This window comes from Dipodomys ordii, unplaced genomic scaffold (genome assembly GCF_000151885.1).
Source record: "Dipodomys ordii isolate 6190 unplaced genomic scaffold, Dord_2.0 Scaffold285, whole genome shotgun sequence".
In the NCBI taxonomy this organism is placed as follows: Eukaryota; Metazoa; Chordata; class Mammalia; order Rodentia; family Heteromyidae; genus Dipodomys; species Dipodomys ordii.
Window position 1 is genome coordinate 323,621 of NW_012267501.1, and position 19,854 is coordinate 343,474.

A 19,854-nucleotide genomic window follows, 5' to 3' on the forward strand; every position below is an offset into this window, starting at 1 on the left:
CTCTTTTTTAATCCACCGTTCTTTAAAAAGCCTCGATTAGGACTCTGAAAAGTGCAGCGCATCCCGGAGTGCGCGCGCCTTCGGGCCGTCCCCGGGAATTGTAGTGTCCGCGCCAGGGAGGCGCTGGTCTGCGTGGCGCGGCCCGGCCAGCGGGGGCGCTGCAGCCTTCCGTTCCGCGGCCCGCACGCTCGCCCTCCAGGGCCCCGCAGCGCGAGCGAGCGCGAGCACAGGCAAGTTCGCCCAAAGACAGAGCACTGTGCCAAGGGGGTTTGTGGACATCGAAGCGAACACCGGGAGTTCAAGGCCACCCACCCCGAGGAGCCTCACAGGAAGGGTGGCGCAGTGCAGGATTCTCAACTACCGGGCTCCGAGTAGGAGGAACAGAGAGCGCGCTTGTTTGGCCCCAGGCTAGGAAACGTACGTGCCGTGAGGCTCCTGCCCTGGAGAAAGATGCTGGCCATCTAGGCCGGGTGGGGGGTGGGGACAGACAAGAGCTGATGCTTTCTTTAAATTTCCTTTTGATATCCTAGCAACACTGTGTGTGTCGGCTCCCTCTTCCCTAAGCCCTCAAAGGCCGAGTCCAAGTATTCTTCAGCTTTTGTATCCCGGGAGTCCGCCGTGGTGCCGGCCACAAAGGAGACCCCTAACAAATGCCGTATGAATAAGTACAAGAATTTGAGGGCGCACCGGGGAGGAAGTAATTACGGGGAGGGAGGAAGGGTTGTCTAGAGTGATGAATAGACATTTAGCAGAGAGACAAAGAACATTCCAGCCAGAAGGGACGGCGTTCGCCAAGCACGGGAGGCTCGGGACCGTACAACCTTGGCGGAAACCGACTTCCTTTGGGCTGGGGGAGGCCACGGAGGGGGCCGCGGGGAGGGTGAAAGAGAGACAGAGCCTTAGAAGAGGTAGCTGGGTGTAAGGAGGCTGGAATTCTTCCGAAGGAAAATGAGAAGCCACCAATGTATTTAAATCATTTATATAAAGTCGTAATTGATTACTTGACAAAATGTAAATGGAAGTCTCTTTACAAGGAGAGGCTAATCTATAGTATCTAATCATCACCACATTTTAATGACAAAAATTGCCTAGAAAATGTAGACCAATCCTTTCAACGGAGCAAAAGAGTTCCAATTTTAACTGACAATGACAAGAGCCTTTACAATGTCCAGTTTTCTTATCCCTTGTCTGAATCCAACCAACAGTTCCACACTTTCATTCTCACCAGGACAGAAGCACGCAGTGTCGGGGATGAAAACGATTTTCTAATTAATGGACTAAGTACCCCACAAAGGATCTTTTTTTGAAGGCCTTGGAACATGTCTACCCATAAGGAACAAGGTGGGGGTGGGGGGAGAAAGGAGGTTATGCCTCTGAAGGAAGAGGTCAGGCAGGAAAGCTCCTGGAAACAAAAGAAATCCCAAGTTTGGTGTTTTGGAGAAATCTTCCTACTTGGAGTGCTTAGAAGAAGGAGAGCAGGAGGTTAAACGGGTTAGAAACCCCGAATTTGGTTAGGTAGAGAAGACATTCCTGTTCAAAAGAACCTCTGGCACAATAACAAGGACTGTGGAAAAACTTAAGAGAATTCTATGAGATCTGGTTAGCTAAAGCTGGAATTTTCTGTCCAGGGAGAAAATGCTGGCCATAAAGCCCCAGGAGCAAAAGAGTTAAGGAATCTTCTAACCATGCTTAGCGTATTTCCCGCGGGGAACTTCCTCCACGAGGGTAGAATCTAGTCTAAGATAGAAAACCCTTTGAGTATGCAGGGAAAGCATATATGTACATAATGTATATCAAGGTTTGCATTTATGCCTCTGGCTTGCTTCTGGACAGCCTTTCACTTCTCCTAAACAGATAGCATCCTTGGTTGGCATCATATATAACAGTGAGGCTTATCACACATTCCTGTCACATTCCAATTCTGACAGAGTCCACATCATAATTAGAACTCAGATTTGTTATTAAAAAAATTAGCATAGAAAGTGCATTCACATTCTCACTGATGCGTAACAGTGGTAGACGACAGTTTAGCTGATACCATGCATTCAATAATCATATTTTTCTAATCACAATTTGACACCCCTGTGACCAATGAAAGGATCGTTATGAAGACAATAGGATAGAACTATGACTACCATTTTCAGGAGCCATTAATTACGGATTTGAATAAACTTTAAAAAGAAAGTTCAGAATGGGAGAAGTTGGTTGAACAACAGCACTATGATTTAAAGAAAAAAAAACCACACCTAGGGTTTTAATTAACAAAAAGGTTCATTAAGGGTGATATAGATCCAATTAACTACTCTGACGAGAGACTATGGAGAAGTATCCAGAATAATCTCTTCTACAGGGATTTTAAGAGTCACAGGAACAAAGTGCAGTGTGTGCAGAGAGCAACTACAATGGACTGTCAACCATGTCACTCAAGATAGCAGCTCTCATACTTTAAGCTCCTACCATGAGCATGACAGTCACCCAATTGATCCCTGATCTTCAAGGGAACAGTGCTGGATGCGAATTTCCATTCACACATCTCAGAGGAAGGTACTACAGCTCAGAGTGCAGTTGTTAGTAGTATGTGAAGGGGCTGAATACAGATGTGTCTGGCTCCAGAGCTGGCGTGCTTTCCACTGCCCTACACTGATGCCCTGTTTGAAATAACTGGGCATGTTTGAGTTTGAAGAAAAGGAGCCTTGTGGAGTGAGTGGAAGAAGGAAATATATTAGCAATCCTCAAATATTTGTGGAAGCAGCATTAGACATTTCATTCTGTGTGGCTGCAGTGAATGCAAACTGCAGAGAAACAGATGTCGATTCAACATAAAGAATTTTCCAATGATCAGAGCCGTCTAGTGGGGCTGGCCATTTTAGGACGTGACAAGTTCCCTGTCACTAAGGACTGGCTGGCCTCGTAGCTGCTGCTATAAGGTCTTAGTGTATAACAGAATGAATGACCTTTCAGGTTTCCCCCACTGCATAAAACCTAAGGCTCAGAGAAGTATTGGAACTTGGCCCAGGTGACCCCTCTATTCAGAGAACAAATCTCTCTTTCTCAGAGGTAGCCCTCAGTTCAGGACTCTTGTCTGCACATCAGCCTATCTCATTCCAAGGCCAAGAAAAATGTAGTTATCAATAAAAAGCCCATCAACTTCTCTCTTGACCAAATTTGGTCAATATGTGTTTCACATGACTAATGTTTCCTCCCTCTTCAGTCTCATTTAGGGGTAGAATTCTTTGCATAAAAAAAGGTGGGGGGGAAATCCAAAGGTAGTGTTAGAAGCAGCAGCAAAGGAATGAAATAATCTCTCAGCCAGATGAGATGAACCCAAAGGACAGATGTTGTCCACATTCCTTCACACTGCAGTATTACTGCCCCCCCACCAGAAACAAACAAACAATAACAAAAAAACACCCTGTCTTTATTCATCCTCTGCGTTACTCCACCTGTGCCTCAATCTCACACCTAGCCCTCATGCATCTTGGTCAGCCCGACCCACTATCCACACCCGAGAGTCTCCGGAGCCGCTGCAACAGACAAAGAGGCTTAAGGAGTCTAATTAACTAACACTGTCTTGTATTCGTACAGCTCTTTGCCCTTGCACAGTCGTTACCTCATTTGCCGCTCACCACAGTCCGCAGAGGAAAACCATTACCTTCTTTCCTACTCACAGCCCCTCTCTTCCCGGGGAAGGAAGGAAAGCAGCGACGCTGGCTCGCTGGTTTCAAAACTACCTTCCCCCATGATTCCTCCAGCTAGGAGGCGTCAACTCCTCGCAGGTGCTTCGGTTTCCCTCGTTTGGCCTCGTCATTCACACCTTCCTCAGCTGCCCTCCTCCCGGGGCTCCATCCGCGCCAGCTGAGCCCGGTGGCCTGGCCCTGGCTCCCCAGGCCCCCCGACACCCCCCCCCCGTCCCCGCACCCGCCGCCTGGGAAGTGTCGATCGCGCACCCCAGGCCCCGCAGCCTCGCCCAGCACCCTTCCCCCTGAGGGCCTGCGACCCTTGCACCCACCAAGGCTGACCCCAGGAGGGCAGGCGCCGCCCGCAGGCAGGGCGAAGGCGAGGCCCGCGCCCACGTGGCCGCCTCGTGGCCGCCCCCCGCCCCCGGGACCCCACAACCAGCGCGCACGCCCTCCGGGGCCACATTGACTCGGCTGGGCCCAGGAATGGCGTACTCCACGCACACCAACCGCGTGCCCTAGCTGGGGCTAGCACACGCGGGGCGCGCGATGAAGGTGAGAGCGGTGGCTTCACCTCCACCCTTTCCTGCACAGCTCTTACCTGATTCACGGGTAAGACCTGGGCTACAAGGACTCCACGATGGGGAGGGGAGGGGACCCGAGTACGCATGCGCCTCCAGGGGCCTGAGGTTCTCGGCCTTAGCCCAGTCCCCTGGGACGACTCGGCCAGGCCACCGAAACATGGCTCTGGCTAGAGCGTCGCCACCTCCGCTTTCAAGCTCATCGCCCCCCGAGCCCAGCATGTGCTGCCACCGACTCCCTGCTCGGCATCAGCGCCACCTATCGCAAAGGGTGTGAAATGGCAGGCTGGGCCTACGACGCTGAGCTATGGAGTTGGATAAAGGGGAGCCAACTTGTATGGGTCCCAACTGGAGGACTTTTCACATTAGGTTGTTCAAAGTGAAGGCTAAGAAAGTGCTATGTTGATAGCTGTTAACTGTGGAGAGATCTTTATAAGCCTTCCGTATCTCCGCCATTCCCCGATCTTCGTAGGTATGCCCCAAACTACATCTCCAGTTCCATCCTCACCCCAGCTTAGAGATCTGCACACTTGCTGCCTTCGGTTTACAGGCTCGTGGGTCACAAATGCCTCCTACTCATCAAGAGCTGGGTCAAAGCCATCACCCTTTCTCCATCCACTCTTTCCCACCTACAAACAGGCCCAGGTCTTCATAATTGGCTTTCTTCTCGACTTTCTATCTTAACTAATGGCTCTACCATCCAGCTAGTCTCCTGCTCACAATCAGGGGCATAATGAAAGGAGGCTCAGGGTTCTGGCGGCCTTGGATCCCAGCAATTTCCTTTCTCCTGGGCCTTTTCATCTTTTCTCCCAAGACCATTTTTCCTGATTTTCAGCCTCCTTTTCTCTCACCTAGGCTACTGCTTTCCGCTTGGCTCCCAGGCCACACCTTCAAAGTGATCCCTCTAAAATGCAAATCTGATTGCATGGCCTTTTTCCTTAAAACTTCCTTGCGATTGCTAAATTCAACCTCTAAAAAGCTTGGCATGCAAAGCACTTCAAAATCTGGCCTTTGCCTTCCCCTGGAATCTTCTGTCCTTTCCATCTACCCTGTCTTGCCCACCCTCCAAAACCTCCTAATCTAACCAAATTTCACTAATTGTAGCTCCTCCAAAACACAACTGTCTTTTCTTTTTCACTCGTGTCCTTTTTCACCCATGTCCTTTTTCCTAACCAAATATGTCCTTCCCCACTCTGGCTGCCTGAAAGATTGTATACATTTTTCAAAAATCAATTTAGTTGTTATATCCTCCCCTACCTTGCGTGAAACCTTTCCACAGGAATAATCCCTCATTCCTGTGTTATCTCTGTCTCTCGTACACACTTCAACAGATGCACTTATCACACTGTCTCGTGGTGGGGGTCACAAATCTGTCCTGTCTCTTCTACCACATAGCTGAGCTCCTTGAGGACAGGGACAGTATCATTTATTTCTACGTCCCTTTTGTCAGCCCATCGTTTCAGAATGGTGATAACAATGAAATAGAGCAAACATTTGCTCATCTTTTTGTGCCAGACACTGTGCCCAACTCCTTAGGTACATTATTTATTTCTGTTGATAACCATACAAAAGAATGATCATTATCCTAATTTTACCAATGAGACAACTAAGGCTTTGAAAGATTGAAGAACTCAGCCAAGGTCACAGGGCTGGTGAATTGTAGAGTGGAGATTTGAATTTTGATGTATCTGTTCATGTTTCTCCAGTTATCAAAAACAGTTTGGTTGAATTAAAATGATATTTGAAAAATAAATCACAGATCATCTCTTAAAAGTATTGATGCTTACCAAATTAATTTTCCTTTTAGGGAAAAAAAAGGTATAGCTCTAGAATGCAATTTGCTAGAATTGGAAATGAGAATTTTCTAAATTAAACAAATGGTATGGGGAGCCAAATAAATAGTCTTGGTGACAAGCTAAATGAGAAAACAATCCTGTTATTATTTCATATTATCTTCCTATTATCTGTTCTTAATACACAAGTGTGATAGATTTTTTTGTGAAGGAACTGACATATTGCAAATCAATAATGTTTTCTCTCAAAGCTCCTCTGGGAAAGAGAGGGAAGAGATCTGAATTAAAAGTCAGCAGAATGCTCAAGAAGTTGCCAGAGATGAAGACACATGCTGGAGTGCATGAGTTAGTAAGGGCGGAGCACTGTGCAGAGCACCTAGCACATAGCAAGCCCACATTACCCCTACAATATCCAATATCACTGCTCTCATGGTGAAAAACTTCAACTAGCTTCTAATCTAGCCATAGCAACCAATGTAATAAATGTCCAAATGCACCCATGATCAAGAGCTCTATGGGAGTCAAAGAGACGGGACATGCCAGAGAACAGGGAGAGTGCCAGGGAAACAAGCTGATACCCAGAGGTCCTATGACTTCAGAATGAGCAAGTTGCTAGAACCACAGCAATATCACAAGGCTGTCAAACAAAGTAATGAGAGAGCAGGAGGCAGGTAGGAGAGGGATACATTGAAGCCTGGTACTTAAAGGAAGTTCCAGCCTCATCCAGAAGCCCAAATAGGGTAATCCAGATTGCAGGAAGGAAAGCAGATCCCCATCCCCCAGTCTTCTGTACCTCCCCAGCAGAGAGGAAACTTGCAAGCACAGACTTGGTGATGTGTACATTGAGCAAAGGGAAGGAGTAGCCCAGGGAGACCCTGGTCCAACTTGGCCAGCACGGCCCAAGAAAGCCTACCTCTTTCCTCCAAACCCATGCCAGGTGTCCTACACACTAATGCAGTGTTTCCCTAGCCAAGCAGCATGGAAGGCTGCTTAAAGGTCTACATTCTTTACCACAGACCATTAACTTTATGTAGGCAAAACATACTGACATTCCTCCAGTTCTTCAATAAACAAGAGTAAAGAAACTTTCTGTGGGTAGTTCCCTCTGGCCCCCAAGGGATGAGGGTGGGGGGGGGGACAGAGGGCAGCTATTCTGATGGGAATAACTAATGAGACATGTACAGAAAAACACTCAAAATTGAACAGGGGAACACTGTTGGGAGAATGAAACAGATACAACTTTTTTTTAGGTGGGGGTGGGAATTGACCCAGCAAACCCACTTTGTCATATTATCCTGTGTATGCTCCTAGACTCATGTCCAAGGATGAACAATGTTGCATTCTTTGGGGGGGGGGAAATCCTTGTTCCTAAACTGGGAACAATTTAAATGTTCCTCTATGGGCTACCACTTATAAAATTAGCCAAGATGCAAACCTTCTCCTTATAAGGAAAAGCAAAGTTCAAAATAGTCTGCATATTGTAATCTGTTTATGGAAAAAGCCTCCATACCCTCTATCTAAATGAGATATCTATATTTATATTTGCAACACTGATACCTTTGGCTGTGTTTTACGAATGCTTGGGAGTGACTAAATGATAACTCAGGAATGAATCTCTGCAGAAAGATCTGTTTGTGGATTTGGTTGGTTTTAGATTTAAATTTGAATGTCATTACAAGGACTTTGCAGACAGTCTCTATTACTATACTAGTCATTACTTACATTCTCTTTCCTCAGTTGGTGCATCTCCTCTACAGGCACAGAAGAGAAATGAGTAGAAGGGTCTGAAGGGATACCTAATTTTTCCTTCCCTCCTCCTCCTCTTTATTTATTTTTAATTTTTTGGTGTCGGTACTGGGGCTTGAATTCAGAGCCTTGTGCTCTCACTTGGCTTTTTTTTTGTTCAAGGCTGGTGCTCTTACGACTTGTGCTACATCTCCACATCCACCTTTTTGCTGGTTAATTGGAGTTAATTGTCTCACAGACTTTTCTTTCCAGGCTAATGTCCAACCATGATCCTTAGATCTCAGCTTCCTAAATAGCTAGGGTTGCAGGCTTGAACCACCAGGGACCAGCTTACATTTCTGTACTGTAAGCAAATCTTACTCTTTATGCCTGGGGGTAGGGGTGGGGGTGGAGACAGACTGCTAACTTTCCTGTCTGGGGAAGGCAGGCAGGGCTGAAGGGAAATAGGATCTTGAAAGAGAAGGAAGCTGCTTTTGTGATCCAGCCAAGGGGCCAAAAGTCCCTTAAAGTTAAAAGGATGTCCAGGCTCCTGGTCCCTTCTTTCTCCACAATGGATATTACAGTCTGTGATTTGTCCCGTGGCCCTCTGTACAAGATTCTGGTGCCCTGTGGGAGGCCAACTGTGGTCCTAGAAGGCCTGGAGGTTCTCACTTCCCTGTGCTTGTGAGCTAATGCCTCTTCCATCACTGTCTTGACACCAGCCCACTGGGAAGCAGGAGTTGTCCATACCAAAGGGACCACAGAAATCAAAGGTGCGCCATGTCTCTGAGCTTTTCTGAAGAGAAACTGTCCTGGCCCATGTCATCTACCACAAAGGACTGGTGGTTTCCACAGTTAGCTTGGAGATAAACCTACAGTCTGCAAAGTAAAGATTTACCTTAAAATAAGAACAAGGAACACTTCCAAATGAAACATAACTCTTATTTTTGGCAGCAGCTAAAAGCCAGACTAGTGTAAGAGTCCCAGAGGCCATACCATGCTATTTCATCTACTGGAAATACTTCACTTGACTGAGATTATTTATTTGAAAAGGTCTCTCAGCATGGAGGCTTTCAGAGACTTTCTCTTCTGTAGTCTGAACAGTGGGGAATGCAACATAGGGTGAAATTGGGGAAAAGAGGCCAAGAAGAAAGACAGATTATTCGCAATTCACTCATGTCTGTGACTGGTTTATTTCGGAGAAGAAGAAGAAAAAATAAATAAAAAGAGGTTCTATAACCATAAAAGGTGCTACTTTCACCTGTCAACCACTTGTCACTCATGTTCAAGTCCCAAGCAAAGCCTCTGAGTCCATAATGCATTCAGAAGTCCATCAATGGATAGATGGATAACTGGACACATACCATACTCATTCAATGAAATACTATTCGGCAGTAAAAGGGATTGAAGGACTGAGGGATATCACTATGTAGATGAGCCTTGTTAACATGTGGGATGAAATAAGCCAATCACAAGAGAGCATGTGTAGAACAATTGCATTTCTGGAAATGCAATTTATAGGGAATAGAAATTAGTGGATGCGACCTTGGAGGAGGGCAAAGAGGAGGGCAAAGATTACTAATAGATGCAGGACCTTTTTTTCAGAAGATGAAAATATTATAAAATCAGTAGTGTGATGGTCACACTAAAAGACTAAAATAAGCTAAAAACTCATATTGTAAATGCGAGTAAACTAAATAAATTAATAAACTGGTGATGTGAATAAACTGAATAAACTAAAAACCATTGATTTGTCAATGTTAAGTCTGTTAAATTATATCTCGAAAAAGGTGTGAAAAATAAAGACTAAGAAAATGTTCATCTAAAAAAAGCATAATTTATAGAAAAATGTTCCAGAAGAAGGTAGACTTCCATGGATAAAGAAAAATTTTACAGCTGGGTATTGGTGGCTCATGCCCATAATCCTAGCTACTCAGGAGGCTAAGACCTGAGGATCGTGGTTCAAAGCCAGCCCAGGCAGGAAATTCTGTGAGATTTTTATCTACAATTAGCCATCAGAAAACCGGAAGTGGTGCTGTGGCTCAAGTGGTAGAGTGCTAGTCTTGAGCTGAAGAGCTAAGGGACAGCACCCAGGGCCAGAGTTCAAACCCCATGACTGAAGGAAAAAAAAAAGATTTTAAAGTGTAAGAGGGAGCAATTAATTCATCAGAATAGTTTATTAAATCTTTAAAGTATATGCATGTGATAACAAAGCTATAAAATAACTAAAGCAAAAACATGGTAGAAGTTGGAAGTAGACAGGTCCACAATCTCTCTCCAGTGATAATTTACATTATTTTCTCAATAACTTGTAGAATAAATAGAAAATCAGGATACAGAACAGTTGAACAATAGTATCCATCAAGTTGAACTAATGCTATTAAAAAAAAACTCCACATAACAATAGAACACATTTTGTTTTGAACTACACATTCTGGACCTCAACAAATTTTTCAATTCATATGTATGGCATATGTTTTATAACTACAATGGAATTAAATTAAAACTCAACAACAGAAAAATATATTAAAACCCCCACATATTTGGGAATTAAACAATAGGCTTTTTATTTTTTATTTTGTCATCATAAAAGCAATGTACAGAGGGATTTCAGTTATGTAAGTCAGGTAATGAGTACATTTCTTTTTTTAATTGTGTCACATCTTCCCTTGTTTAAACAAACTTCTAAATAATCTATGGGTCAAATAATAAACCAAAAGAGAAATATCTTTTTTTTGGGGGGGGGGTCCGGGCCTGAACTCTGGGCCTGGGCGCTGTCCCTCAGCTCTTCAGCTCAAGGCTAGCGCTCTACCAGTTGAGCCACAGGGCCACTTCCGGCTTTTTTCCTTTTGCTTATGTGGTGCTGAGGAATCGAACCCAGGGCCTCAGGCATGCAAGGCAAGCGCTCTACCACTGAGCCACCTTCCCAGCCCCAAGAGAAATATCTTGAATGGAATAAAATTTAAAGTACAATATATCAAAATACGTAGGATGTGGCTAAAGCTGGTAAAAATTTGCGACAATAGTTATCTTCAAGAGGAAATGTTTCATATTAAAATAGTCTAATTTCCCAACTAAAAAAAATTATCAAAAGAGCTGGGCACTGATGGATCATGCCTGTAATCCTTGCTACTGGGAAGGCTGAGGATCACAGTTCAAAGCCGTTCAGGCAGGAAATTCTGTGAGACTCCTATCTCCAGTTAGCCATCCAAGAGCCAGAAGAAATTGTGGCTCAAATAGTAGAGCAATAAAAGTTCAGCCACAGTGCTTGAACCCTCAAAAGAAGAGTAAAATAAATGCAAGGAAATAGTGGACAAAAAATTAGTGAATTTGAAAACAGAAAATCAGTAGAAAAGGGTCATGAAAAATAAAAGTTAATTCATTCAAAAGATCAATACAAATAACAAAAAATTAGTTTAATCAGAGAAAATTATCAATATAAAGAAGAAAAAAGGAGAGACTACAGCACATCTTCAGACATTAAAAACATGGAAAGGGGAGCTGGGAAAGTGGCTCAGTGGTAGAGTGCTTGCCTTGCATGCAAGAGACCCTGGGTTCGATTCCTCAGCATCACATAAGCAGAAAAAGCCAGAAGTGGAGCTGTGGCTCAATTGGTAGAGCGCTAGCCTTGAGCTGAAGAGCTGAGGGACAGTGCCCAGGCCCAGAGTTCATGACCCACGACTGACAAAAAAAAATGGAAAGGAAATACTTGAACAACTTTATATCAATAAACCCAATAACTTTAATGAAAGCAATAACTTCCTTGAAAACTCCAAACTACCAAAACAATCAAGAAGAAAGAAAGATACATCTCTATATCTGTCCAATAAGTTGAGCTCACAGTTAACCCTTTCACAAAGAAGATCCCATGCCTACGTGACTTTGTTAATAAATTCTACCAAACATTTCAGGAAAAATAATCCCAACCTTACACTAAGTTTTCTAAAAACATAAAGGTCTATTTCCCAACTGACTTTAGGAGTTACCATTATTCCATTGCCAAAGCCATTTTAAGGAGGGAAAACTACACAGCAATGAACAGGGATGTAGAAGTTCTTGAGAAGTTTTTGACCAACCAAGCCTAACAATATATCAAATGGATGCCACACATGACTAAATGGGGTTTATGTCAGAAATGTCCCAATTAACATTCAGAAAGAAACTAATACAGCTCATCACAAACTAAAACAGAAAAATATCCAAATAGTTTAAGAAAAGCATTTGGCAAAATTGAAACTCCTTTCTTGATAACAACTCTTCAGTAAACTAAGAACGGAAGGGGTTTTCCTCAACCCAATAAAAGATACCCTAAAAAACAAACAAACCCACAGCTAATGCTCTTAATGCCTTTCCTTACTATATATGGGGAAGAAGACAAAGATATTTTCCTTGCTTTTATGCTCAAGCTGTTTTGGGAGCCCTAGCCGGTGGAATATTAGAAAAAGAAATCAAGGTATATTCATGGAAAGGAAAAAGTAAAACAAAATCTGCACAAATACTACCTGAATAAATAAGTGTGGTAATACTGTGGGACACAAAAGAAAATTGTCAGTTTCCTAACAATGACAAATTAGAAATTGATTTTTTTTCATGCCAATACTCGTGTTTTAACTCAGGACCTCACACTCTTGCTCAGCTTTCTTGCCCACAGCTAGCACTCTACCATTTAAACCATACCTCCAGTCTGGCATTTTGCTGGTTAATTGGACATGGAGTCTCTCAAACTTTTCTGCCTGGTCTGGCTTGAATTTTTAATTGTGTCATTTACAATAACATCAGAAAATATGAAATGTGATGGATAAATTAAGGATTCCAATACATATTCTGAAAATATTGAGACTAAAAAAAACAAGGAAGATATCAGTGAAGAGTTATTATCATCTATTGGAAGATTCAATATTGTTAAATACCAGTTCTCTATATAGGGTCTACACAATCACATAAAATCTGGAGATTTTTTTATATTGAAAAATAAACTATGTCTAAAGTTTCTGTGTTATAAACGAATGGCTGGGCATGGTTGTGCACCTCTGTAATCCCAGCATTTGACTGAGGCAGCCTAAGCTACATAATGAGATCCTGGCTCAAAAGGAAGGAAGGAAGGAAGGAAAGAAAGAAGGGTAGGAGGCAGGGAGGGAGCGAGGGACGGAGGGGGCAAAGGCAAACAGCCCAAAATATTTTAAAATAATGAAGTTAAAGAACTTACATCTCCTTATTTCAAGATTAGGAAGAATAATACCACACAATAGTCCAGAAACAACCCACATGTATGTGGTCATTTGGTTCTCAACAAAGTTGCCAGCGTGACTCAGCAGTAAAAAGATAATATTTTCAGAAAATAGAACACTGGATATACATATGCAAAGCACACACAAATAAAAATAAAACCTAGCCTCTTACATCATTTACGAAATTTAATTCAAGATGAATCACAGACTTTAAAAATGTATTCAAAATGAATCATGGATCTAAATATTACAAGAGCGATATAATACTTTTGGAAGAGAGCTCTTAGTTGTGATGAAGCAAAGATTTCTTAACTAAGATATAGAAATTAAAAAAAAACAGAAAACTTTGTTGTCTGTTTTTAGAATGTTTTATCTCGCCACAGAGATTTCTATATTATCAGAATTCTTTTGGTTGGTAGTGACAAAAACCAACCTGAGCTCACTTGAGAAAAGAAGAAATTTACTACCGGAGCTTGAAGAGCTGGGTGACTGGAAGATCTCGCCCCACCGATGGCGGCCCCTTCTTCTCTGGGCCCCCATCTTGAGCTTCCCTTCACCTGTGATGAGCACAGAGCAGTCTATGAGCTCGGCAACCACAGGCAAAGGCATACCAGTCAATGTCTTGGACCAACTTTTCTTTTTCTTTGGGGGGAGGGCGGCAGGGGACAGGAGGGAGAGGGTCTGTAGTAGAGTTCCGGGCCTCCCACTTGCAAGGCAAGTTACTTTACCACTTGAGCCATTCCTCTGGCCCTTTTTTGCTTTAGTTATTTTTCAGATAAAATTTCCCCCCTTTTTTGGGGGGCCCCGCACAGGCCTCAGACTATGATCCTCCTATCTATGTATAGCTGAGATCCAAATATGCATCATTATGTCTAGCTTGTTTATCTGAGATGGAATCTAGCCTTTTTTGTTCTTGAGCAAGCCTCAAACCACAATCCTCTAGATCTCTGCCTCCCAAATAGCTGGGATTATAGTCATGAGGTAGTATAATGTACTACTTTTAGAATCAAAATAGAACTACTCTTTTGTTTTCAGTTTTTAGAATCTGAGCCCAAGACAGTGTCCTCTGGTAGTCCTCTAATAGAACATGGCATGGAAGAGGAAGGAGGCATTCTCTGGCTCATCATCCTCTGAGATGAGCTGGGGAGGAGCTAAAGAAGATACCATTGGAAGAGGGAACTCTTGTCAATACAGAAAGTAGTTTGAAGAAAGAGGTAGAGGTAAGATTGGGTTTGAAGGGGATTAGCTAGGCCCTCTAGGGAAATACCATGGGAAGATGACTAAGGACAAATGAAGGTTCTCTGAGCCAAGATAGAGCCATGAAACTACATAAAGAAAGAGAATGTGGTGGATGCCTGTAATCCCAGCACTAGAAAAGTTGAGGTAGGAAGATTGTAAATTCCAGGCCAGCTTTGGGCTACACCCTAAGACCCTGAGTCCAAAAACAAAAGAAAACATACTGAGGCATCCCCTTATCATTCTAACTGCTTGAGAGACTGAGATTGGGAGCATCAAGGTTCAAGGCTAGCCCATGCAAAAATGTTTGCAAGGGCTGGGAAGGTGGCTCAGTAGTAGAGTGCTTGCCTTGAGCAAGCACTGAGGCCCTGAGTTCGATTCCTCAGCACCACATAAGCAGAAAAAAACTGGAGTGGCGCTGTGGCTCAATGGTAGAGTGCTAGCCTTGAGTTGAGGAGCTGAAGGACAGCGCCCAGGCCCAGAGTTCAGGCCCCACGACCGGACCTCAAAAAAAAAAAAATGTTTGCAAAACTCCATGTCAAGCAATAGCTGGGTGTGATGGTGTGTGTCTGTCATTTCATCCAAGACCAGAGTTATAAATAGGCTAGGCTAGCCCATGAAAAAAAAATTGAAACCCTAACTCAAAAATAACCAGAGCAAAAAAAGCTGGGGGCATGACTCAAGTGGTAGAGCACCTGCCTAGCAAGCACGAGGCTCTGAGTTCAAATCCCAGTTCTGCCAAAACAATCAAACATACAGACTTTGTGGAGGGACTGTACGGGCATGGGGATGGGTGAAACACCCATCGCTTCTTGGCTTCTCACTTCCTTTATTGGGGGACTAAACTCGGGGCCTTGTATTGAACCATGTACCATTGAACCTTTGAACCATGTCCCTAGTCATTTTTGCTTATGTTAGTTTTCAGATAATGTCTTGTACTTTTCCCTAGTCTGGTCTTGGACTTAGATCTTCCTACCTCCACCTCCCCACTATCTGGGATTACAGTTGTGAACCACTACACCTGGCCCAGACTTTCACTCCTCGTGTCGCCAACGCACAAGCTCCAGGATAAAGTTATTGTACTTCTCAAGATCAGAGCTATGTTACCTGATGATAAATCATCAGAAGCCCCCTTTTTTTTTTTCCGGTTGGTCATGGGGCTTGAACTCAGGGCCTGGGCCCTGAGCTTTTTCACTCAAAGCTACTGCTCTCCCACTTTAAGCCACAGCTCCGGTTTTCTGGTGGTTAATGGGAGATAAGAGTCTCACAGACGTTCCTGCCTGGTCCGGCTTTGAACTGTGATCCTCAGAACTCAGCCTCCTGAGTAGTTAGTATTACAGGCGTGAGCCACCAGGGCCCAGCCCAGAAGCACTTTTATATGAACATATAAGAATGTATTAGGACATCAAATGTAAACACTGTATGAATTTTAAGATCAAATCTGGTTTTCTTTTGAGCTTGGCAATCATTTGTTCAGAGTACTTTCATTCTCCCCTTCATGTGAATTCAGATTTCTCCTCTACCATTGGCAAGACTTTAGTAAAGATATTGGAAAAGTACATCTTTAAAGAAGAAGGGCTGGGGATCAGGGATGTTCTTGGGTTCTTTCCAGCATCCAGACCCTTTGCCAGAGAGGAAGGGAAGTGAGGATTCTGAACAGAAAGGTCAGGGGCTCTGCGGACAGTGTCACATCTGGCCGGGGTTGACAGAACCAGTGTGTGTATGCATGAGGGACCGAGGCTGCTCACGCAGCCCTGCAAGCAGCTGCGTTCCTGGGTGTCAGTTCACGTGGGAAGTGTGGGGACTGGGCTGGCCTGGGGTTGGGACTGGCTGTCCTTGGTGGGAATAGGAATCTAGTGTTCTTGGAGAGGCAGATTCGTTTCTGGGGTCAGAGGAAGTTCACCTCAAAACAATAAGCTCCAGCGGGCTGACTTTCAGCTTCAGAACTGATGGAAGAGAAAGATGGAGCCCAGGGGTTTTGAGTTCACAGGTTTAATCAAATATGGGAGCTCCACAAAGGATCATAAAAAAACAGCCATTAAAAAAAAAGAGAGAGAAACACAAGATGGGAAATGATAGCTCTTCCCCAGGAAAAAGTCTCTTTTTCTCTTCCTTTTTCCCCCTCTTCTCTTTTCTTTTTTCTTTATTTCCATGCACTCACACAAGAAGAGTCTTCATGAACGATGTCATCCTAAGGCAGGGCCGGCCGTCAGGGACAGAGGGGGTCTCCCCTACGTTCAGGGACACTTGGGAAAGAGGCTGGCTCGTGGATGCAAAAGTTATTATGCTATAGTAAAAAAAAAAGAATAGCTATGGCTAATATTTTGTATGTTGTATTAAGTTAAATATAGTTTTACAGCTCTGTAGATTATAAACTAAAGATCCATATTGTTTTATAAAAATCAGACTAAAGGACAAGCTCTTGTTCAATGGCACAAAATCTGTTTATTGACCACAGATGTCCAAAGAAACTGTCTCTCTGTGTTTCTGTCTCTGTCTCTGTCTCTCTGTCTGTCTGTCTGTCTGTCTGTCTCTCTCTCTCTCTTTCTTGGGGGCCCTCTGGAAATTTTAATCAATAAGTCTTGATTATCACAGTGGATTGAACAGGACAGAGACCAAGGAGGGATGAGAAGAAAGAGAGAATTAAATTGGCAATATAGCTGTTTGGCCTAAGTGGTTGAAAAACTTGAATAATCACAAACCCAGAGGCCAGAAAAGATGGGGGGAGGGAGGAGGGCCTGGATGGGTGAGAAAGAAAAAGAGAGGAATTTTTTTTTTAAAGACAATCAGCCTGCACCTGGAACATTAGGTTCTGAAAATCCAATTGGCACATGGAGAGAGAGTAGAGGCCTCTGCCGAGGGCGCAGGGGCTGAGGGCTCGCTGGGGAGCCGAGGCCCGTTGCCCTGGAGACAGACTTAGCTTGGAAATGGCAAGTAGGAAAATAACAAGAGCTTGAGGGAGAAAGGAGAAAAAAAAAAGAAGACAGTCCTCAGGATGGCTGAAATCTTAGAAACCAGGCTTGACTACATGAAAGAAATACTTGAAAGGACAAGTAGAGATGTAACTGCTTTGAAAAATGAAGACCGAAGTGATGTTTGTTGTTTCCATTTAGCGTTTCAGATGGGTGATCAGACATTGATGCGATTTAACAAAGCAGAGAAAAAAAATCTGCTAGCAGTACAAACTGGGATGTACTGGTTTACCTCCTCACCTCTGTCCCAGCTTGCTGGTCCTTCCATCTTAGACTAGCAAGATGTACTCTCAGAGAGCAAATAATAGATAAATAAGAGTAAAAACCACCAAGTCTAGAACCTCTCTGATGCCCCTGGTACTAACTTGAGGTGTCAGAGGCAAAAGGAAGACGTCCACAGTTATTTATGCAAATTATCTAATAGGAAGGCAGTTTCAAGGTAAAGCAGTGACTAGGGAGAAAGCTTGGGAAAGTCAAGAGCGCGTTTTGTGTAAGATTTGGCAAGAGTTCATCTATCTGGACATCCCTACAAGGTGGATTAGGGTTTGGGACTGAATTTAGGACCCCGAGAGTCCTAGAGAGCTAGCAAAGGGCCCCTAACTGGGTGACAGGGAGGAAGAAGAACCAAAGGGTGGGTGGAAGGCTCGGAGCTAAGAGCAAACTCAGAGACCCAAGCCCAGAAATGGGCACACTGGACAGGTGTGGAGCTGAAAACAGAAGCCCATGAGAAATAGGGGCAACAGGGCGGCTGGATAACAGCGAGATAAACCTTGGACAACTGCTTAGAATGAACTAAAGCTTCAGCTCTCAGAGCAGCCACCTGCCTAGAGCGACAGCGGTCTGTGAGAATTTAACGAAACACAAAGTCTCAGTCCCCCCCCCCCAAATCTGGAGAAGGGACTTAGAAATCTGAGTCTCACCAAGTCTTCAAAGAGACTCTGACGTATCCTAAAACTTGAAAGTAGCCTGTACTGGCTGAGGTCGGGGTGGGAGGAGGGGGTAGTGGCCAGGCTTGCTGAGGGACCAGGCTCCTGTAAAACCTCCAGGTTAGCTCCTAGACTAACCTCCAGGTTAGCTCCTAGACTAACCTCCAGGTTAGCTCCTAGACTAGATAGATAGAGCAGTGATTCACTAACCTGGAACCACACCTTGAGTCTGGCAGCAGTGGGCTGATGGGAGGAGAGATTTTAAATGTAATTATCTTGTAGTAGAGAAGTAGGCAAGACTGGCTTATGAGATAGGACTCTTAAGCATCTAGATTCACCCATCTTCTTTCTCCCCTCTGGGGGAAGTGACTATGGGAAAATACAGGTCTGTAAGAAAAGAATTAGTGAAGCCAATAACAGAAAGCAAACAGAGGTAACCCTGTGGGCTTACTACTGAGTAGGTCTGTAGGTCAGAAGGCTCCTAAGAAATGGCAAAGAAACATTTTCGGTTTGGACAGATCAGGAAAGGAAAGCAACAAGAAGTTTCAGACACCAGGAACCAAAACCATGCAGGCATAATGGGAAGGGGTCAGGGCACTGATGGAGAAGACTGTAAATGACTGTAATTTTCACAACTGTGAAGCCATAAATTGTACCCGGAGAACTGCCTGCTATTAGTGTAGCACTCTCTACTCTCAAGATGAAGCAGCTGGAGGCTGTGGAATTGGTTAAAATGATTCCTGGAAAAAGAAAGAAAATTGTAGATGAACGAGATGAGGTGGGGGCCCAAAGCCCGGGAAACAGAGGCCTGAACCACTGTCAGAGGTGAGATGGTCTTCGTGTGTCTGTACACCATGGACGGATTTTTACAGCTAAAAACTCAAGGGCATTAAAAACCAATGAACTCTGTTCTTGTTTTCCACTAAACTTTTGGTTTTATAGCGAGGCAATGGGATAGGCAGGGACTAGACCCAGGATGCAAAGAGCAAACCCAAACTGCTGGTCTGGGCTTCGCTTTGCACATAAAAGGAGGCAAACTAGAGACTTAACAAGGGCTTAAAGAAAGCTGAAGAGGGGCTGGGAAGGTGGCTCAGTGGTAGAGCACTTGCCTTGCATGCATGAGGCCCTGGGTTTGATTCCTCAGCACCACATAAGCAAAAAGAAATAAGCCAGAAGTGGCGTTGTGGCTCAAGTGATAGAGTGCTAGCCTTGAGCTGAAGAGCTAAGGGACAGCGTTCAGGCCCCATGACCGGACCCCCAAAAAAAAAAAAAAAAGCTGAAGAAAACCAGGTAGCAGTGGCTTAATCCTAGCAATACTTTTGGCTGAGGTCTGAGAATTGGGATTTGAAGCCAGCGGGGCAGGAAAGTCCATGAGACTCTTATCTCCAATTAACCACCAAAAAGCCAGAAGTGGAGCTGTGACTCAAGTGGTAGAGTGCTAGCCTTGAGCAAAAAAGCTACGGGACAGCACCCAGGCCCTAAGTTCAAGCCCCAGTACTGATACAGGATGAATGAGAAGGAGAGGAAGGAAGGAAAGGAGGGAGGGAGGGAAAGAAAAGCTGAAAAGACTCAGAGGTTTCATTAATTTTAACCCCACTGCTGACAGCCCAAGAGGAAGTAAAAGCCGGCTACTGAAAAAAACTAAAACCAATGATACCCTGGCAGTAATAAACAAATCCAGGACCCAGATGTAGACGTTAAATAAACTTTTAAATT